This window comes from Ovis canadensis, chromosome 3 (assembly GCF_042477335.2).
Source record: "Ovis canadensis isolate MfBH-ARS-UI-01 breed Bighorn chromosome 3, ARS-UI_OviCan_v2, whole genome shotgun sequence".
In the NCBI taxonomy this organism is placed as follows: Eukaryota; Metazoa; Chordata; class Mammalia; order Artiodactyla; family Bovidae; genus Ovis; species Ovis canadensis.
Window position 1 is genome coordinate 22,812,746 of NC_091247.1, and position 23,834 is coordinate 22,836,579.

The following is a 23,834-nucleotide window of genomic DNA, read 5'->3' on the forward strand; positions in this document are numbered from 1 at the left end:
AGTTCACTCAGACTCACGTACATCGAGTCTGTGATGCCATCCAGCCATCTCATCCTCTGTCGTCCCCTTCTCCTCCTGCTCCCAATCCCTCCCAGCATCAGAGTCTTTTCCAATGAGTCAACTCTTCGCATGAGGTGGCCAAAGTATTGGAGTTTCAACTTTAGCATCAGTCCTTCCAAAGAACACCCAGGACTGATCTCCTTTATAATGGACTGGTTGGGTCTCCTTGCAGTCCAAGGGACTCTCAAGAGTCTTCTCCAACACCACAGTTCAAAAGTATCAATTCTTCGGCACTCAGCTGTATTTAATTAAAATGCAGGGAAGCACTCCAGAAGTGAGAACAGTGAGACAAGACTTTTGGGCAAGAAATCAAGGCACTCACGATAGGAATGTCCAGTTCATTCCATTTATAGTGAAAGAACGACATGATGTTTTGTAATTGGCATATGATGCTGTCATGAATCAATAGTGTCTGCACACCAGCATGGGGAGGAGAAGCTCAGGAAATGGACTACCAAATGAAGGTACTTGAGTCAAAAAATGGCATGGCAGGGTCTTCCCTGGTGGTCCAGTGGTTACAGCTTTGCCTGCCAGTGCAGAGCATGTAGGTTTGATCCCTGGTCAGGGAGCTAAGATGCCACAGGCATCATGACCAAAAAACCAAAGCATAAAACAAAAGAAATATTGTAACAAATTCAATAAAGACTTTAAAAATGGTCCACAGCAAGGAAATAATATCTTGAAATGGCGTGGAAGAATCCTGAGAAATTACCAGTGTTCATTCCCATAATTTCTAATGAGTAACGCCAGCAAAATATCAAATTCTTTAAAGGCTACATTATTTGAAATCAGATTGGAACTTTTTGTGGGTGCCTTAGATGACCTGCAGTAGTTTTTTTTAACTGTGGTGCCTTTAAGAAAATAAACTTTCTAATGGGAAATGGATGTGAGATGTGAAAGTTGGACCATAAAGAAAGCTGAGTGCTGAAGAACTGATGCTTTTGAACTATGGTTTTGAAGAAGTCTCTTGAGAATCCCTTGGACTGCAAGGAGATCAAACCAGTCAATCCTAAAGGATATCAATTATGAATATTCATTGGAGGGACTGATGCTGAGGCTGAAGCCCTAATACTTTGACCACCTGATGCAAAGAGCTGACTGATTGGAAAAGACCCTGATGCTGGGAAAGATTGAAGGCAGGAGAAAAAAGGGATGACAGAGGATGAGATGTTTGGATGATATCACCAACTCTAGGGACATGAGTTTGAGCAAGTCCTGGGAGATGGTAAAGGACAGGAAAGCCTGGCATGCTACAGTCCATGGGGTCGCAACGAGTTAGACACAACTGAGTGACTGAACAGCAACAATGGGAAAAGACTGACTATGGGGGTTGGGAAGACCAGGTTTCAAATGTGAACTCTACCATTTATGAACTGTGGGGAGTAGACAAGTTGACCTCACCTACAGTATGCTATAAATAGTAGAGATACAAACAGTGGCAGTGGCAGAGAAATCCAAACCAGTTGACTGGTGTAAGATGCATGACATGCAGAAAATCTTGGGAGAAGTCAACAATTTTTTTCTGTCCAAGTTCTCTTTCCAGAGATGCTTAGAAAGGAAATGAAATGGCATGTATAGATTAACTATTTCTGATCACTTCTTATGACATTTTCTTCCATAAACAAATTACTGGAATGTTTACTACTTATTTACACATGGGATATATGGCAATATAAAAAAATAAAATGCCTCACATGTGTTAGGCTTTCCCACCTCCTCCTCCATTGGATTAGCACCCTTTCAGGAGCAGAAGGAGAAATTGATGATACGGTGATAGGATTGTCAAAAGAGGCAGCCTGTCAACTCTATTTAAAGAGAGATGGGACAGCTTTCCAGAGCCAGAAGACTTCTTCACAGAGGCTGATTTAGCCATTCTAAACTGGGTTTCTGTGTGTTTTATGGTTCTACTTGCTTTCTTTCTAGCAAAGTAAGTCCCACTTTATCTTCAGAATTTATTTAAGAGTAGAACATTTTATACCAATCAAGTCCACCCTCTCTGAACCAGAAGACAATTTACCTTGAGGCTAATGAGCACAGAGCCCTTCACTTTCACAAATATGTACTTAATTTTCTGTCAGTATAAAGTACAAGCATAAAACGGTCTTTAACTGCAATATTGCATAGGAACCTGGAATGTTAAGTCCACGAATCAAGGCAAATTGGAAGTGGTCAAACAGGAGATGGCAAGAGTGAACATTGACACTCTAGGAATCAGTGAAATAAGATGGACTGGAATGGGTGAATTTAACTCAGATGGCCATTATATCTACTACTGTGAGCAGGAATCCCTTAGAAGAAATGGAGTAGCCATCATAGTCAATAAAAGAGTCCGGAATGCAGTACTTGGATGCAGTTTCAAAAACAACAGAATGATCTCTGTTCACTTCCAAGGCAAACTGTTCATTATCACAGTAATCCAAGTGTATGCCACAATCAGTGATGCTGAAGAAGCTGAAGTTGAATAGCTCTATGAAGACCTACAAGACATTTTAGAACTAACACCAAAAAAGATGTCCTTTTCATTATAGGAGACTGGAATGCAAAAGTAGGAAGTCAAGAGCACCTGGAGTAACAGGCAAATCTGCTTTTGGAGTACAGAATGAAGCAGGGCAAAGGCTAATAGAGTTTTGCCAAGAGAACACAATGGTCATAGCAAACACCCTCTTCCAACAACACAAAAGAAGACTCTACACATGGACATCACCAGATGGTCAACACTGAATCAGATTGATTATATTCTTTGCAGCCACAGTTGGAGAAGCTCTATACAGTCAGCAAAAACAAGACTGGGAGCTGACTCTGGCTCAGATCATAAACTCCTTATTGCCAAATTTAGACTAAAATTTAAGAAAGTGGGGAAAACCACTAGACCATTCAGGTATGACCTAAATCAAATCCCTTATGACTATAAAGTGAAAGTGAGAAATAGATTTAAGGGACTAGATCTGATAGATAGAGTGCCTGATGAACTATGGATAGACATTCCTGACATTGTACAGGAGACAGAAATCAACACAATCTCCAAGAAAAAGAAATGCAAAAAAAAAAAAAAAAAATGGCTGTGTGAGGAGGCCTTACAAATAGCTGTGAAAAGAAGAGGAGCGAAAAGCAAACGACGAAAGGAAAGATATACCATTTGAATGCAGAGTTCCAAAGAATAGTAGGAGAGTTGAGAAAGCCTTCCTCAGTGATCAGTGAAAAGAAATAGGGGAAAACAAAAGAATGGAAAAGACTAGAGATCTCTTCAAGAAAATTAGAGATACCTAGGGAACATTTTATGCAAAGATGGGCTCAATAAAGGACAGAAACGATATGGGCCTAACAGAAGCAAAGATATTAAGAAGAGGTGGCAAGAATACACAGAAGAACTGTACAAAAAAAATCGTCACAACACAGATAATCACAATGATGTGATCACTCACCTAGAGCCAGACATCCTGGAATGCAAAGTCACGTAGGCCTTAGGAAGCATTACTACGAACAAAGCAAGTAGAGGTGACAGAATTCCAGTAGAGCTATTTCAAATTCTAAAAGATGATGCTGTGAAAGTGCTGCATTCAATATGCCAGCAAATTTGGAAAACTCAGCAGTGGCCACAGGACTGGAAAGGGTCAGTTTTCATTCTAATCCCAATGAAAGGCAATGCCAAAGAATGATCAAAGGACCACACAATTGCACTCATCTCACACACTAGTAAAGTAATGCTCAAAATTCTCCAAACCAGGCTTCAGGAAAATGTGAATCATGAACTTCCAGATGTTCAAGCTGGTTTTAGAAAAGGCAGAGGAACCAAAGATCAAATTGCCAACATCTGCTGGATCATCGAAAAAACAAGAGAGTTCCAGAAAAACATCTATTTATGCTTTATTGACTATGCCAATGCCTTTGACTATGTGGATCACAATAAACTTTGGAAAATTCTGAAAGAGATGGGGATAACAGACCATCTGACCTGCCTCTTGAGAAATCTGTATGCAGGTCAGGAAGCAGCAATTAGAACTGGACATGGAACAACAGACTGGTTCACCGAATAGGAAAAGGAGTATGTCAAGGCTGTATATCGTCACCCTGCTTATTTAACTTATATGCAGAGTACATCATGAGAAACACTAGGCTGGAGGAAGCACAAGCTGTAATCAAGATTGCCAGGAGAAATATCAATAACCTCAGATATGCAGATGACATCACCCTTATGGCAGAAAGTGAAGAAGAAATAAAGGCCCTCTTGATGAAGTGAAAGTGGAGAGTGAAAAAGTTGGCTTAAAGCTCAACATTCAGAAAACTAAGATCATGGCATCTGGTCTCATCACTTCATGGCAAATAGACAGTGAAACAGTGGAAACAGTGGCTGACTTTATTTTGGGGGGCTCCAAAATCACTGCAGATGGTGATTGCAGCCATGAAATTAAAAGACACTTATTCCTTGGAAGGACAGTTGTGACCAACCTAAACAGCATATTAAAAAGCAGAGACATCACTTTGTCAACAAAGGTCCATCTAATGAAAGCTATGGTTTTTCCAGTGGTCATGTATGGATGTGAGAGTTGGACTGTAAAGAAAGCTGAGTGCTAAAGAATTGATGCTTTTAAACTGTGGTTTTGGAGAAGACTCTTGAGAGTCTCTTGGACTGCAAGGAGATCCAACCAGTCTATTATGAAGGAGATCAGTCCTGAGTGTTCATTGAAAGTACTGATGCTGAAGCTGAAACTCCAATACTTTGGCCACCTGATGCAGAGAGCTGACTCATTGGCAAAGACCCTTATTCTGGGAAGGATTGAGGGCAGGAGAAGGGACAACAGAGGATGAGATGGTTTGAAGGCATCACCGACTCAATGGACATGGGTTTGAGTGAACTCTGGGAGTTGGTGATGGACAGGGAGCCCTGGCGTCCCACAGTTCACGGGGTCACAAATGTCGGACATGACTGAGTGACTGAACTGAATTGAATTAATAGATAATATCTTAAATTATACAGGCTTCAAACTTTATGAAGCCTGTGAATGTACAGTATCTGTGGGGTCAAGTCAAGCCCTCTCTCAGTTCCTCCACTGGTTTCTGGATCTCTGCTCATGAAATGACTCTTCCCATCTTCCGCCTCAGACTCATTTGTCGCCTGTTGCATCACGCCTTGACCACATCACTTCACACACTGGGAAGTCTAGACAAAGTCTTCTATCCAGCTAGAATGCTGTTTTCCGTGAATCGCACTTCCACTGTCAACTCAAATGTCACCCCTGCAAAGCTCTCCCACAGTCTCTAGGACAACAACTTTCATCCCTAATCTACATCCAGGGTACATTGTCCATTTTCTAGTCTAATACTCTCTACATTGCACATAACAACCTATGTTGTGTCCCTGCTCCACGTCACACCAGGAGCAGAGAGCTTCTCTTCAGTATTTCTTTATTCTTGGAGCCTAGCATAGTGCCTGTCCCAGGATGGTGCTCATAAGTAGCTGGTGGAATGGCAAGACCCCTCTAAAGACCATCGTTTTACCTTTTCATTCTGTTCTAATGTCACTGAGGTTACAGGCAGGAGGAGAAGCACTTACTGAACCTGCTCTCCACCTACAATTTTCATTTTCTCTCTGTTACCAACATTATCAACCCCCCTGCTTTTATCCTATACTGATTGCAGTCACAAAAACCTATTTCTAAGTAACTTTGGAATCTCATCTCCCTGTCCACAAGCTAAGGGCATATGCAAATCTGAGTTTTAAAAAGTATATGCTTTGAATGAATGTTTTCTACAGCATAAAGACCCATAGAATTAGCTTGGCATATATCTGATTGAAAAGAAACTGAGCAGTTTCATTGGGTTTTCATGACTGCCTTCATCTCTGTATCCTAATGAGGCACTCACTGTTTCTTAGGTGGACATGAAGGAAAGCAATGGTGATGCTGACCTCTATTTCCACCATTAACTGATTCACACATCCATTCATTTAGCAAACAATTAGTGCACATCCAATAAGTGCCAGACACTTCTATCTTTGGGGATACAGAGATTAACTAGACTCAGTCTTTGCCTAGTCAAGGTATGTAAAATTCAGAGAGGTGAGAGTGGCTCATGATAAATCATTACAACCTAATTTAAGAAATTCTGTGTTAGAAATTGCTTGGGGGTAGAGTAAATTGAGATAGACAAACAGAGAGGAAGTTTATGTAGGATTTTGAAAGGTGAATACAATTTGAAATATAGGTAAGATAGCTATCATAAGAGCTTCAGACTTTATCTTGAAAACATGGGTATCCTTTGAAAGGTTTAAAAAGGAGGAGCATAGTCTTTAGAAAGATCACCCTGATGGAAAGGGAGAAGATAGAATATCAGAATGTTGTTTTTAGAGATGTAGAGGGAAGTTACATCCTAACCTAGACAATAAGTGATGAGGGTCTAGAACAGGAAAGTAGAAAAGGTAATGGAGGAAAAGGTAAAAAACATCAAAGGGATTTAGAAATAAGAATCCACAGGACATGGTTCTCCATGAATACCAATAGTGAGAGTCATTAAGGTCCTTATGAGACTTTTAGTTGGTGACGAACCAGAAGGTAAGGGGAGACCCAAGTGAGAGATAGTTCAGGTGAGCTGACTACAGTATGCCCAGAGACAAAGTGGCTGACGAAGAAGAAACTCACAGTCACCTTTGAGAAGCCAGAGGGAAGTGGGGTTAAAAGTAAAGATGAATTAATGAAGCAACAAGCTTATAAACTTATAAAATCAGAACAACATGTAATGGGACAAAGAAATAGATCAGGAAAATCAGGTCATAACCAAGGTTGTGAATAATGAGGAGATGCAGAGAGTCCATTTTATGTGATGCTGGCTATGTGATAGAGAAGACCTAAGGTCCCATAAGCTTGCACATCTTCCCTGTCTCCCAGATGAATTCAAGGGGATTCTCCTGGTGAAGTCAGAGGATCAGATCTGGTACTAATTAGTGGACCAATCTTAGCAATGAAGAACCTGGAGTAGACAATTCTCAGAGTCAGGAGTTTAAGTAAGCTTTATTTTAGATGACTATTCATAGGAAGCAGACTCCAAAGAGTAGAGAACAAATATTCTTGGGAAATCAGCTTCATCTCCAGAAAAAAACTGCAGATAGGAATGTGCCCAGGGAGCCCATTGTTCATGGGGCTGAGGATTCCAAGTCAGAAAGGATGGCTTTTTTTTTTTTTAAACCAATATGGGGAAGTGTTTATTAGGAGTCGCACATCAAGGAATAAAAAAAGTTTCTTAATATCACAAATTAGTAGGTGTTATAGCTACAGGGTGCCCCACAAAGAAATCCTTTCCATCCAATCCTTTCCATGTACCCTTTTCTGATGTATACTCTTTTTTTTTATTCTTTTCTTTTATTTTTTTTAATTTTTATTTTTACTTTATTTTACTTTATGATACTGTATTGGTTTTGCCATACATTGACATGAATCCACCACGGGTGTACATGCGATCCCAAACATGAACCCCCCTCCCACCTCCCTCCCCACAACATCCCTCTGGGTCATCCCCATGCACCAGCCCCAAGCATATTTTTTAACACCCATAGCTATGTTGTTTAGGACAGTGTAAAAAAGAGCTGTACAGTCGGATGTTGTGTAGCTAGTTATTTCATGACTCACTTATTCTCACTGACTCAGTTTTTTGTCTGTAAGTTGGGAATAATAATGCATATACTTTGAACTGCAGCCAGAATTAAATGTGATCTAAAGGGCCTAATATAAGCTTCTCTGGTGGCTCAGTGGTAAAGAATCAGCCTGCGCTTCAGGAGACCTAGGTTTGATCACTGGCTTAGGAAGAAAATGGCAACGCACTCCAATATTCTTACCTAGGAAATTCCACAGATGGAGGAGCCTGGCGGGCTACAGTCCATGGGGTTGCAAGGAGGCAGACATAATTTAGTAACTAAACAACAACAAAGGGCCCAATACAGTTCCTCATTCATAGTGAGTATTCAGTGGTGGCGACTACTATTCCTCTTGACCAATGGTTCATTTTATTTTGTTATGATTTGTTGGCTCATGAATTGGTCCAGGCTGGGGTGTGGGCAAAATTTATGGAACTAAAAAATGGGACTTGAAGGGCAAAGGTGAGGGCATTATGTCACGAGGCTGACCTAATGAGAATTTACGAAAAAACATTTTGGATAACTGAATACAACTTCCTCTAAAGAGAACAATGCCAAGGCTGGGAATGCACTTGTCGATCCTGCCATGGGTCCTACTGATGCAGAATCTCTGAAACCTGGGACAGTGCCAGCAGAGGAGACTAGGAATGGCCAAGACTGGCCCGTGGGCGTGATCGACATTCCAACCATTCAGAGATAGGGTGATTACTCACATTTTTATGGAGAGCTAATTGCTCAAGTAGTAGCTTGCTTGAAAGTCAGAAACATCCTTTTGGATACAAGCTGTGTAATGAGGGAATTGCTTGACTAAGCAAATTTTAGGTTAATGGAAAACAGACCCTTCTGTCACCAAGAGCAGCGTCTGCCTGTGTTAAGATTAAATTGTGTATATTGCTGACTGCCCTACATTTTTGCATCAAAAAGAGCGCAGAGAGAGATGACATTTGCAGTAATTTGGCTAAGGGCTATAGCAACCTAATTAGAAATGTTCAGTGCTACAAGTTCACAGAATTGTATTGTGGCAATCGCTCTTGAAAAATTCAATTCTGAAAATGCAATAAGCAAAACCCGAAACTGGTAGATAACTTAGCACATGTTCTGAGAATAAGTTCTGTATTAGAAGCAATAACACAAAAGTCTCCAGGCCCTCAGGGCAATTGAGAATGAAGCCCTTGTGTTCTTTGAGCCAGATCATCCTGTCAAGGTCTGGTTCCTGGGCTTCTTGAGGCCTAGCTACACTCAGGTTTTTCTCCTCTCCCTACCCCATCCCTCCCTACTCCTTTCCCACACTGTCTCTAGAACATTAGATCTTAAACCTCAATTAGAATAACCTAGAAGACTTGCTTCAGAGAAGACAATGGCACCCCACTCCAGTACTCTTGCCTGGAAAATCCTACGGACGGGGGAGCCTGGTGGGCTGCCATCTATGGGGTCGCACAGAGTCGGACACAACTGAAGTGACTTAGCAGCGGCACAAGAAAAGTTGCTTTCAATACTCAAACTCTTTGGACATATGTCTCTTCATTAATCCACTCAACTGATGACTTTGAATGCTTACCCTGTGCCAGGTACTATCTTTCTATCAGATTTCAATATTTTGAGCTCCTTTTTAAAAAGACCATCCTCAGTTTGATTACTCCAGACACAACAGTGTCCTGAATGTTATCTTCATGATATACCTCCTGAATATGCAGTAGCTATGAACTGATATTTATCTCTATACCAGGGATTCTCAAACTGAGTTTGCATCAAAATAAATTTAGGAAACTTCTAAAACATGCCAGTGCTTGAACCCTATACCAGAGCAGTTAAGGGAGACCTCCATGTCAAGATGCAGGCATGTTATATCTTACAAGCTGCCCAGATGATTCAATGTGAAGCTGGGTCTGAGACCCACTGAGTTGCATCTCTGGGGCTCAGACTTGAGTGCAGAGTCACGAGGAGGGTCCATTTTGCATATTCTGAGGTTTCAGGTTTAGAAACCTTGATTTGCCAGACTTGGGATCAGGATCTGTGAGTTTTTTGAAGCTGTTTCTGACACAGGTGGTTTGTGAAGCTACTTTAAGGAACTGCTCATGGACCAATCTTGAGTAGGAAGGAGGGACTTAAGGAACTTGGGCCAATCCTAATGCTTCCATGGAGTTATGCCTGCTAGTCCCTCAATCCACTCATCTACACAACCTTCTAGACCCAATGTCCTCTCAAGAAACTTCATGATGTACCCTCCTCACCATGAGTACCTGAGCTGTACCTTCTGAGTTTTCTCTGAATCCTTAGCTCAGGGTTTGACTCCTGATATAAAGTGAGAAACTCTTAATATACATGGATTTGAATGACTTGGCTTGGGTTAAGGTCACTGCTGCTAGCCCTAACTTTGTGGCTCAGGGAAGACAAACTAGTTCATAAATCTAAATTCCTGTCCAAACATCCTGTCCAGTATCCTGGGACCAGGGCTGCTAGGCATCATGTCCTGCCTTATCTCATCATCGTGGGAGGGAGTCCTGGCCTTAACCCTTAGCCTGGTATCTGGTTTTCATATCTAGTAACAGATTTCACTCATGGAAGCTTCTTTTCTCCTTTTCTAAATTTTGTTTCGTATCAGTCAGCTCTGTTGCATAACAAATGGCTTCAAAAATCTCTGTGGCTTATGAAAACTGAGTTTCTTCTTTTGCTGTTGCTGTTTTGTTTTGTTTTTAAAATTAACTTATTTTACTTGGAGGCTAATTACTTTACAATATGGGAGACCCAAACTCATAAAAGTTAAAATAACAAAAACTAATAGAATCTGCTAAAGACAAAACCCTGGGTTTTACCTCTCAGTTCCAATGACATTTGGGCTGAGTGATAACATAGCTCTACAGCTGCTCCAAAATCCAAGTACATACAAAAAGTACATACATTTTCTTAGCAGAATGAACTGGGAGTTACCAAAGAAATCATGGCGTGGTTCATAAACCTAGCACTACATCACAGGTTCTTAAAAAACATCATTAATCAAATCAAATCATGTAGATAACTTGATGAGATAGGAGCAATACTTCCACAGAAAATTCCCATGAATCATAAAACAGTTGATAGAAATATATAAATATGCCTTTTATAGGGAACAGGAAGCAGTAAGCCACATGGATTTCTGAGATCCAGTCACTGTAAAACCCCCTGCCTATGGCATTAACCTCCACCTTCCTGGTAATGCCCACATGGTCAATTCCTTTACACACCTACACCTTCCAAATTCAGCCTCTCAGACTACCATCATCTAAGATGATGCTTCAGCATCAGTCTTCCCAGTTAATATTCAGGACTGATCTCCTTTAGGATGGACTGGTTGGATCTCCTTGCAGTCCAAGGGACTCTCAAGAGTCTTCTCCAACACCACAGTTCAAAAGTATCAATTCTTCTGCACTCAGATTTCTTTATAGTCCAACTCTCACATCCATACATGACCACTGGAAAACCATAGCCTTGACTAGACAGACCTTTGTTGGCAAAGTAAGTCTCTGCTTTTTAATATGCTGTCTAGGTTGGCCATAGTGTTTCTTCCAAAGAGGAAGTGTCTTTTAATTTCATGGCTACAGTCACCATCTGCAGTGATTTTGGAGCCCAAAAAGTAAAGTCTGACACTGTTTCCACTGTTTCCCCATCTACTTGCCCTGAAGTGATGGGACTAGATGTCATGATCTTAATTTTCTGAATGTTGAGCTTTAAGCCAACTTTTGAACTCTCCTCTTTTACTTTCATCAACAGGCTCATTACTTCTTCTTCACTTTCTTCCATAAGGGTGGTGTCATCTGTATATCTGAGGTGATTGATATTTCTCCCAGCAATCTTGATTCCAGCTTGTGCTTCATCCAGCCCAGAGTTTCTCATGATGTACTCAGCATATAAGTTAAATAAACAGGGTGACAATATACAGCCTTGATGTACTCCTTTTCCTGTTTGGAACCAGTCTGTTGTTCCATGTCCCATTCTAACTGTGGCTTCCTGACCTGCATACAAGTTTCTCCACAGGCAGTTCAGGTGGTCTGGTATTCCCATCTCTTTCAGAATTTTCCACAGTTTATGGTGATCCACAAGGTTGGCTTAAAGCTCAGCTTTTAGAAAACGAAGATTATGGCATCTGGTCCCATCCCTTCATGGGAAACAGATGGGGGAGCAGTGTCAGATTTTATTTTGAGGGGCTCCAAAATCACTGCATATGGTGACTGCAGCCATGAAATTAAAAGATGCTTACTCCTTGGAAAGAAACTTATGACCAAACTAGATAGCGTATTCAAAAGCAGAGACATTATTTTGCCGACTAAGGTCCATCTAGTCAAGGCTATGGTTTGTCCAGTTGTCATGTATGGATGAGAGAGTTGGACTATAAAGAAAGCTGAGCACAGAAGAACTGTGGTGTTGGAGAAGATTCTTGAGAGTCCCTTGGACTGCAAGAAGATCCAACCAGTCCATTCTGAAGGAGATCAGCCCTGGGATTTCTTTCAGAGGAATGATGCTAAAGCTGAAACTCCAGTACTTTGGCCACCTTATGGGAAGAGTTGACTCATTGGAAAAGACTGATGCTTGGAGGGATTGGGGACAGGAGGAAAAGGGGATGACAGAGGATGAGATGGCTGGATGGCATCACTGACTCAATGGACGTGAGTCTGAGTGAACTCCAGGAGTTGGTGATGGACAGGGAGGCCTGGCGTACTGCAATTCATGGGGTCACAAAGAGTCGGACACGACTGAGCGACTGAACTGAACGGAACTAACTGACACAGTCAAAGGCTTTGTCATACTCAACAAAGCAGAAGTAGATGTTTTTTCTTGAACTCTCTTGCTTTTTGGATGATCCAACCGACGTTGGCAATTTAGTCTCTGTTCTTTCTGCCTTTTCTAAGGGTGAAGGTGAAGTTGCTCAGTCGTGTCCGACTCTTTGCGACCCCATGGACTGTAGCTACCAGGCTCCTCCGTCCATGGGATTCTCCAGGCAAGAATATTAGAGTTGGTTGCCATTTCCTTCTCCAGGGGATATTCCCGACCCAGGGGTCAAACCCAAGTCTCCCACATTGGATGCAGACGCTTTAACCTCTGAGCCAAACCAGCTTGAATATCTGGAAGTTCACGGTTCATTTATTGTTGAAGCCTGGCTTGGAGAATTTTGAGCATTACTTGACTAGCATGTGAGATGAGTGCAATTGTGCAGTAGTGTCAGCATTCTTTGTCATTACCTTTCTTTGGGATTGGAACAAAAACTGATATTATTAAGAAGTGGCAAGAATACACAGAACTATACGAAAAAGATCTTCATGACCCAGATAATCACAATGGTGTGATCACTCAGCTAGAGCCAAACACCCTGGAATGTGAAGTCAAATGAGCCTTAGAAAGCATCACCATGAACAAAGCTAGTGGAGGTGATGGAGTTCCAGTTGAGCTATTTCAAATCCTTAGAGATGATGCTGTGAAAGTGCTGCACTCAATATGCCAGCAAATTTGGAAAACTCAGCATTGGCCACAGGGCTGGAAAAGGTCAGTTTTATTCCATGTCACGTTCAGCCCTATCCTAAAACAGTGGCCACCTGTGGGCAGAATTCAGACTGCTGTCTCTTTGGTACAGCTCATGGCACTGCTGTAGCAGATTTGCAGTTCAAGTCATGAAAAGCATGCCAGAGTTCTTTCCACTCCAGTTCCCCATTCTACCCCTGGATGCCTCTCAATTGGCCACACCCTGCACTAATTGCCATCTGCATGTTGAGGGCTCTGCTCTTTGGTTGCTGCTGGCAAGAGGTGGTGAAAACTCAGTTTGGAAGATAAGAGAAGACTGAAATCTCAATGAGTAATCCCAGCCATCTTCCTTGGTTAAGAAGGCCAGGCTCTCTGGAAGGAGAGAAAGCATCTGAATCTAGGGGTCATATCAGAATAAAAAGTGAGGGACCACTTCCCCTGACACAGCCTGACTCTCTTCCCTTTCTTCAGGGATTCTCTGAAGAACATCTGTCAGGACCTGAGCCCACAGCATGCTTACCACCCCATTTGACCTTGGACAACCCCAGGCAAATTGAGCTTTTTCCTCTTGTCTCTCTTGTTATATCACATCCTCAGTTTGGACCTTTAGCCTCCAAAGTCTAAAATATTTACCATCTCTTCCTTTAGAGAAAAAGTTTGCCAAACACTGCTCTAAAATAAAGCATCTCCTTTTAAAACTGAGCTTCAAAACCTGTTTTGAAAATGATCCCAAAGACTTACCCTGTTTCACTACTCTAACTGATGCAACTGTTATAAAACAAATACAAAGCTGATTCCATCCAGGACTGCAGATTTCTTTTTCAATTTCAATGTGTCCTGGGAGAATAGCTCCAGGCTCAGGGAGGCTGTGTCTTTCTTTTTTTCTAAGTACTGATTGAGACATAAGGCCAAAAAAAAAAAAAAAAAAGAAAGAAAGAAATGCTGAGGAAACAACAGAGGCTTTGTTTGTGGTTATTAGCATTGGCCAAGTGCTGTTTTCCCTGATTTGTTTAGGGCCAACAGTGTAGCTGCCCCTACAAGCAAATAATTGCAGCCAGTTGTCCAAGGTGCCCTCCATTTTCACCTTCACCTGGCTGGTGCCTTGCCCATTAATGGTAAAGATTCATCCTGTGCCCTTGTAAAAACACGCCACCAGGTCCTTCTTGTTTCCTTACTTTCTGGTGAAGGAAATGGGTTTACAAGGCATGAAGGAGACTGGACTTAGCGTAGCTTATAAATTTCCTTCACGAAGTACATGGACTGGGACAGTATAGCCTAGCGGTTACAAGACTAGATTTTTGTCACTTAACTATTATGTAACTTTGGGCAATTTACTTAACCTCTCTGTTCCTCAGTCTCCTTGTCTATTGCCCATTATGCTAATTGAATATAATAATACTTCCAATCTTGCAGCCCTCCAAAAGTGTTCACTTCTTCCTTTCACTGTACTGTTCTTGGGCCAAGAGACTCTCAGTTGAATGTGAGAGGCTCACAGTTCCACAAGATGAAGTTATATAGAGAGAACTAGAAGGGAGAAAATGAGACATGAGGAAGCACAGATAATATGCCACAACCATTCAGAACAAGAAGTAGCATCATTGCTTCTCCTGGGTCCCAAGACTGATGTCTGGAGCCCTGCCATCTGTGTAGTAATTATGCAGGCAGAGTTAGTGGTCAATGGAATAGCATATATTACAAACATTAGAAACAAAAGTCATAGAATGTCAGTGCTAAATCCCAGTGATCACCCATTGTATAGAGGAAAAAGCCCTGAAATGGAAAGAGGAAGCATGCATTGGTGAATTATCCAGACAGAAGACTATTGATGAGTTAATACATAACACAAACTGTAAGAACTTACAAGGCATTGAACAGTTAACTTATATAGATATTTATCTACATGAAAATATCCAAACCTTAGACAAGTACATTTAAGAGAAATATATCAGTCATGCTCTACTAGTCTAGCTATAGGATAATCACTAAAAGTCTTTTGGTTGATACAGATCACAGGTATCTTTCTGTGTATGTGTCTGTGTTTTAAGTGTGTGTGTGTTTGGGTGTGTACACATGTTTATCTATTATTGCCTAATCAGTGACAGCCTCATCTGAGTTAGAAGACCTGAGTTTGGTTCCTAGTAGAAGTGGTTCAGTCCTCGCAGCTATCGTTAGTGGCAAATAAAAAATCCACCTGCCAGAGCAGGAGACACAAGAGACACAGTTTTAATCCCTGGGTCCAGAACATCCCCTGGGGGAGGAAGTGGCAACGCACTCCCGTATTCTTGCCTGGAAAATTCCATAAGCAAAGGAGTCTGGCAGGCTACAGTTCTGGCTACAGTTCATGCGGCCCCAAAGAGTCAGACATGACTGAGTGAGCACACACACACAGAAGTGGTTCATTGGAACAGTTTCTAGTCTGTGGAATCTTAGAAGGATTACATAACCTCTTTGGGGTTCAGCTTCCTTATCTACTTAAACAAATGACCCAGCCCTGCCTATTTCACTGAGGTGTTGCAAGGATTAGAACAGAAAGGTCAAAGTTTGTTGCTTTTTTCTCTGTAGAGGTCTGTTCAAGACTGAAAGAGCATGATTACTGGGACTCGCCCACCTGCACATACCTGTACAGCTTCTAGTCTGCTGCCTGCTTTCAAAAGGCAGTCTATATGTGGGACAGGACCTCATAAAGTGTGAGCAGCAGGACCACTAGCAGGGGTATTGCAGTGCTGAGAAGTTCACCTGTTACAGGTCAAAATTTAGTATAATCTTGGAATAAGTGATAAAAAAATGGTCAACTTAAAGTGTTTAAGAAGGCTAACTTTTTCAATGCTTTTCATAATTTGACAAAAAGGAAAAAAGTTGTTATCAAACTGGTGAGACATTAGCATCATTAGGAGAGATTTTTGAAGCCCCATCAAATACTGATTAATAAAGTCTTAGATGGCTTGGGACTTCCCTGGCGGTGCATTGAAAAGACCCCATGCTTCCACTTCAGGGAGCATGGATTGGATCCCTGGTCAAGGAACTAAAGACCCCTGATGCCATGTGGCAGTGACAAAAGATAAACAAACAAAACCAAAAGTCTTGGATGGCTCGTAAGAATATCTGCTTTTATTTATCCCTTATGTGTAGCCAGTTTAAGAGTAGCCAGACTATTCATACAGTGTGTTTTGTCCAATAAAGAAGTGGTGGGACCAGAATACAAAAAGATGGCGGAGGAATAGGACGGGAAGACCACTTTCTCCCTCACAAATTCCTCAAAAGAACATTTCAACGCCGAGCAAACTCCACAAAACAACTTCTATAGGCTGGCAGAGGACATCAGGCAACCAGAAAAGCAGACCATTGTCTTCAAAAACAGATTTTTAATCTTTGCTCTTAGGTTTTTGTTGTCAATTTTGTAAATTTAAAAACCCAAACTTCACTACCCAAGTTTACCTGAGAGCGAGATTACTGGCGTGACCCCTCTCCTCCTCTGGACTCTCCTTTTTCTCCACCAGGTGGCCTCTGTCTCTTTTCTCCCCCATCTCTTCTCTATCCAACTCTGTGAATCTCTGTGTGTTCCAGACGGTGGAGAACACCTAAGGAACTGGTTACTGGCAGGATTTGTCTCTCTCCTACTCATTCCTCTCTCTTATCCTCCTGGACACCTCTGTCTACTTCCTCCCTCTCCTCTTCCCTGTATAACTCTGTAAATACCTCTGAGCGGTCCAGACTATAGAGCGCACATAAGGAAGTGACTACTGGCTAGCTTGCTCTCTCCTCTTTTGATCTCACCGCATCTCATTCCAGTTACCTCTAACGACCCCCTCCATCTTCTCTTCTCCTTGTAACTCAGTGAACCTCTCTGAGTGTCCCTCAATGTGGAGAAACTTTTCATCTTTAACCTAGATGTTTTATCATCAGTGCTGTATAGATGGAGAAGTCTAGAGGCTACTGTAAAAATAAAACTGAAAACCAGAAGCAGGAGGCTTAAATCCAAAGCCTGAAAACATTAGAGAACTCTTGAATTCCGGGAACATTAAGCAATAGGAGCCCATCAAATGCCTTCATACCTACACCGAAACCAAGCTCCACCCAAGGGCCAACAAGTTCCAAAACAAGACATACCACGCAAATTCTCCAGCAACACAGGAACACTCCCCTGAGCTTCAATATACAGGCAGCTCAAAATGATCCCCAAACCTTTGATGTCTCATAACCCATTACGGGTCACTCCACTGCACTCCAAAACTCCAACACAAGCCTCCCTAAACAGGAAACCTTGACAAGCCACTGATAGAACCCCACCCAAAGTGAGGAAGCTCCATAATAAAGAGAACTCCACAAATTACCAAAATATAAAAAGGCCACCCCAAATGCAACAATATAACCAAGATGAAGAGACAGAGGAATACTCAGCAGGTAAAAAAACAGGAGAGTTGCCCACCAAACCAAACAAAAGAGGAAGAAGTAGGGAATCTACCGGAGAAGGAATTCTGAATATTGATAGTGAAAATGATCCAAAATTTTGAAATCAAAATGGAATCACAGATAAATAGCCTAGAGACAAGAATTGAGAAGATGCAAGAAAGGTTTAACAAGGACCTAGAAGAAATAAAAAAGAGTCAAAATATAATGAATAACGCAATAAATGAGATCAGAAACACTCTGGAGGCAACAAATAGTAGAATAACGGAGGCAGAAGATAGGATTAGTGAAATAGAAGATAGAATGGTAGAAATAAATGAATCAGAGAGGAAACAAGAAAAACGAATTAAAAGAAACGAGGACAATCTCAGAGACCTCCAGGACAATATGAAACGCTCCAACATTCGAATTATAGGAGTCTCAGAAGAAGAAGACAGAAAGAAAGATCATGAGAAAATCCTTGAGGAGATAATAGTTGAAAACTTCCCTAAAATGGGGAAGGAAATGATCACCCAAGTCCAAGAAACACAGAGAGTCCCAAATAGGATAAACCCAAGGCGAAACACCCCAAGACACATATTAATCAAATTAACAAAGATCAAACACAAAGAACAAATATTAAAAGCAGCAAGGGAAAAACAACAAATAACACACAAGGGGATTCCCATAAGGATAACAGCTGATCTGTCAATAGAAACTCTTCAGGCCAGGAGGGAATGGCAAGACATACTTAAAGTGATGAAAGACAATAACCTACAGCCCAGATTACTGTACCCAGCAAGGATCTCATTCAAATACGAAGGAGAAATCAAAAGCTTTACAGACAAGCAAAAGCTGAGAGAATTCAGCACCACCAAACCAGCTCTCCAACAAATTCTAAAGGATATTGTCTAGACAGAAAACACAAAAAGGGTGTATAAACCCAAACCCAAAACAATAAAGTAAATGGTAATGGGATCATACTTATCAATAATTACCTTAAACGTAAATGGGTTGAAGGCCCCAACCAAAAGGCAAAGACTGGTCAAATGGATACAAAAACAAGACCCCTCTACATGCTGCTTACAAGAGACACACCTCAAAACAAGGGACACAAACAAACTGAAAGTGAAGGGCTGGAAAAAGATATACCACGCAAATAGAGACCAAAAGAAAGCAGGAGTGGCAATACTCATATCCGATAAAATAGACTTTAAAACAAAGGCTGTGAAAAGAGACAAAGAAGGCCACTACATAATGATCAAAGGAACAATCCAAGAAGAAGATATAACAATTATAAATATATATGCACCCAATATAGGAGCACCGCAATATGTAAGACAAATGCTAACAAGTACAAAAGGGGAAATCAACAATAACACAATAATAGTGGGAGACTTTAATACACCACTCACACCTATGGACAGATCAACTAAACAGAAAATTAACAAAGAAACGCAAACTTTAAACGATACATTAGATCAGTTAGACCTAATTGATATCTATAGGACATTTCACCCCCAAACAATGAATTTCACCTTTTTTTCAAGTGCTCATGGAACCTTCTCCAGGATAGATCACATCCTGGGCCATAAATCTAAACTTGATAAATTCAAAAAAATTGAATCATTCCAAGCATCTTTTCTGACCATAATGCATTAAGATTAGATCTCAATTACAGGAGAAAAACTATTAAAAATTCCAATATATGGAGGTTGAACAACACACTTCTGAATAACCAACAAATCACAGAAGAAATCAAAAAAGAAATCAAAATATGCATAGAAACTAATGAAAATGAAAACACAACAACCCAAAACCTGTGGGACACTATAAAAGCAGTGCTAAGAGGAAAGTTCATAGCAATACAGGCATACCTCAAGAAACAAGAAAACAGTCAAATAAATAACCTAACTCTACACCTAAAGCAACTAGAAGAGGAAGAAATGGAGAACGCCAGATTTAGTAGAAGGAAAGAAATCTTAAAAATTAGGGCAAAAATAAATGCAAAAGAAACAAAAGAGACCATAGCAAAAATCAACAAAGCCAAAGGCTGGTTCTTTGAAAGGATAAATAAAATTGACAAACCATTAGCCAGACTCATCAAGAAGCAAAGAGAAAAATCAAATCAATAAAATTAGAAATGAAAATGGAGAGATCACAACAGACAACACAGAAATACAAAGGATCATAAGAGACTACTATCAGCAGTTGTATGCCAATAAAATGGACAACTTGGAAGAAATGGACAAATTCTTAGAAAAGTACAATTTTCCAAAACTGAAGCAGGAAGAAACAGAAAATCTTAACAGATCCTTCACAAGCACGGAAATTGAAACTGTAATCAGAAATCTTCCAGCAAACAAAAGCCCAGGTCCAGACGGCTTCACAGCTGAATTCTACCAAAAATTTCGAGAAGAGCTAACACCTATCCTCCTCAAACTCTTCCAGAAAATTGCAGAGGAAGTTAAACTTCCAAACTCATTCTATGAGGCCACCATCACCCTAATACCAAAACCTGACAAAGATGTCACAAAAAAAGAAAACTACAGGCCAATATCACTGATGAACATAGATGCAAAAATCCTCAAAAAAATTGTAGCAATCAGAATCCAACAACATATTAAAAAGATCATACACCATGACCAAGTGGGCTTTATCCCAGGGATGCAAGGATTCTTCAATATCCGCAAATCAATCAATGTAATTCACCACATTAACCATATGATTATCTCAATAGATGCAGAGAAGGCCTTTGACAAAATTCAACATCCATTTATGATAAAAACTCTCCAGAAAGCAGGAATAGAAGGAACATACCTCAACATAATAAAAGCTATCTATGACAAACCCACAGCAAACATTATCCTCAATGGTGAAAAATTGAAAGCATTTCCCCTAAAGTCAGGAACAAGACAAGGGTGTCCACTTTCACCGCTACTATTCAACATAGTTCTGGAAGTTTTGGCCACAGCAATCAGAGCAGAAAAAGAAATGAAAGGAATCCAAATTGGAAAAGAAGAAGTAAAACTCTCACTGTTTGCAGATGACATGATCCTCTACATGGAAAACCCTAAAGACTCCACCAGAAAATTACTAGAGCTAATCAATGAATATAGTAAAGTTGCAGGATATAAAATCAACACACAGAAATCCCTTGCATTCCTATACACGAATAATGAGAAAGTAGAAAAAGAAATTAAGGAAACAATTCCATTCACCATTGCAACAAAAAGAATAAAATACTTAGGAATATATCTACCTAAAGAAACTAAAGACCTATATATAGAAAACTATAAAACACTGGTGAAGAAAATCAAAGAGGACACTAATAGATGGAGAAATATACCATGTTCATGGATCAGAAGAATCAATATAGTGAAAATGAGTATACTACCCAAAGCAATTTACAAATTCAATGTAATCCCTATCAAGCTACCAGCCACATTTTTCACAGAACTAGAACAAATAATTTCAAGATTTGTATGGAAATACAAAAAACCTCGAATAGCCAAAGCAATCTTGAGAAAGAAGAATGGAACTGGAGGAATCAACTTGCCTGACTTCAGGTTCTACTACAAAGCCACAGTCATCAAGACAGTATGGTACTGGCACAAAGACAGACATATAGATCAATGGAACAAAATAGAAAGCCCAGAGATAAATCCACACACATATGGACACCTTATCTTTGACAAAGGAGGCAAGAATATACAATGGAGTAAAGACAATCTCTTTAACAAGTGGTGCTGGGAAAACTGGTCAACCACTTGTATAAGAATGAAACTAGATCACTTTCTAACACCGCACACAAAAATAAACTTTAAATGGATTAAAGATCTAAATGTAAGATCAGAAACTATAAAACTCCTAGAGGAGAACATAGGCAAAACACTCTCCGACATAAATCACAGCAGGATCCTCTATGATCCACCTCCCAGAATTCTGGAAATAAAAGCAAAAATAAACAAATGGGATGTAATTAAAATTAAAAGCTTCTGCACAACAAAGGAAAATATAAGCAAGGTGAAAAGACAGCCTTCTGAATGGGAGAAAATAATAGCAAATGAAGCAACTGACAAACAGCTAATCTCAAAAATATACAAGCAACTTATGCAGCTCAATTCCAGAAAAATAAACGACCCAATCAAAAAATGGGCCAAAGAACTAAATAGACATTTCTCCAAAGAAGACATATGGATGGCTAACAAACACATGAAAAGATGCTCAACATCACTCATTATTAGAGAAATGCAAATCAAAACCACAATGAGGTACCACTTCACACCAGTCAGAATGGCTGCGATCCAAAAATCTGCAAGCAATAAATGCTGGAGAGGGTGTGGAGAAAAGGGAACCCTCCTACACTTTTGGTGGGAATGCAAACTAGTACAGCCACTATGGAGAACAGTATGGAGATTCCTTTAAAAATTGCAAATAGAACTACCTTATGACCCAGCAATCCCACTTCTGGGCATACACACCGAGGAAACCAGAATTGAAAGAGACACATGTACCCCAATGTTCATCGCAGCACTGTTTATAATAGCCAGGACATGGAAACAACCTAGATGTCCATCAGCAGATGAATGGATATGAAAGCAGTGGTACATATACACAACGGAGTATTACTCAGCCATTAAAAAGAATTCATTTGAATCAGTTCTGATGAGATGGATGAAACTGGAGCCAATTATACAGAGTGAAGTAAGCCAGAAAGAACAACACCAATACAGTATACTAACACATATATATGGAATTTAGGAAGATGGCAATGACGACCCTGTATGCAAGACAGGAAAAAAGACACAGATGTGTATAACGGACTTTTGGACTCAGAGGGAGAGGGAGAGGGTGGGATGATTTGGGAGAATGGGAATTCTAACATGTATACTATCATGTAAGAGTTGAATCACCAGTCTATGTCTGACGCAGGGTGCAGCATGCTTGGGGCTGGTGCATGGGGATGACCCAGAGAGATGTTGTGGGGAGGGAGGTGGGAGGGGGGTTCATGTTTGGTAACGCATGTAAGAATTAAAGATTTTAAATTTTAAAAAATAAAAAACTAAAAAAAAATAAAAAGAAGTGGTGAGCTTTACACAGATGACTGTTGGTTATAAACTCTTCCTCCTAAAAATATTTTTCTCAATGGATCAAGAAAATACCCTAACAGGATGGCAGATTTATGTTGAAGTATGGCAAAACCAATACAATATTGTAAAGTAAAAAAGAAATAAATAAATAATAAAAAATCAATCAACCAATCAAAGAATGCTATTTCTATACATTATGTAGGCCACCTTTTCATTCTAAGCTGAGGGAATAAGCTAAACTTGTGCATCTTGCCTGAGTGATTTGTTTCTACAGTAGATTTGGATCGTTTTCCCAAAGGATCTGCAAGGTGTACTTGAATCCAGAAACTTCATTACCAGATAATCAGTAATCAGCCAACTAATCAGTAAAGTTGTGTTTATGACTGTGGGCCCAATTTGTTTGTGTGATCTATCATGATATATTTGAGTAGGGGTGGAGAGGTCTATATAAGATGTGTGATGACTTCAGAGGAAAGAAGAGGGAGTGATGTCAGAGAGAAGCTCCATCCCCTGATCCAGCAATGCCCATTGCCACTCAGTTTGATAACGACCACTTGCTTTACGTGGTTAATGTGTCCCTGGAGAAAACATTTGTTGGGGACAGAGAGAGTATACACTCATGTTACCTCACCTACTCTAGGGACTGCTGAGACCAACACTGCATACTCAGTCATGTTCAGTTCTCTGTGACCTCATTGACTGTACCCTGTCAGGCTTCTCTATCCATGGAATTCTCCAGGCAAGAATACTGGAGTGGGTTGTCTTTCCTACTCCAGGGGATCTTCCTGAACCAGGGATCAAATCCAAGTCTCTTGTGTCTCCTGCATCAGCAGGTGGATTTTCTACCTACTGGACCACCTGGAAAGCCTAGGGGCTGCCTTATTAAAGTGAGAGAATGCAGGCAATCAACCTATCTCCTAATATTTTGGTATTATGTTCACATATTATTATTATGTTTGCATATTATTGTTAAGTTGAGATATTATTATTAGTTTGCAAACTATTATTATTATGTTGCAGCATTTGTTATAAGACATACCCTGAGAGGATGCATTCAATTGATTCCTTACTAATAACTTTAAAGCATCAGCGTTTACTTTTTCCGTGTGTTTCCTGATGATTCAGTGGCTCCCTTTGTTCCAATGTACAAAATAACTTGATACAAATCCGGTGCCTGAGTT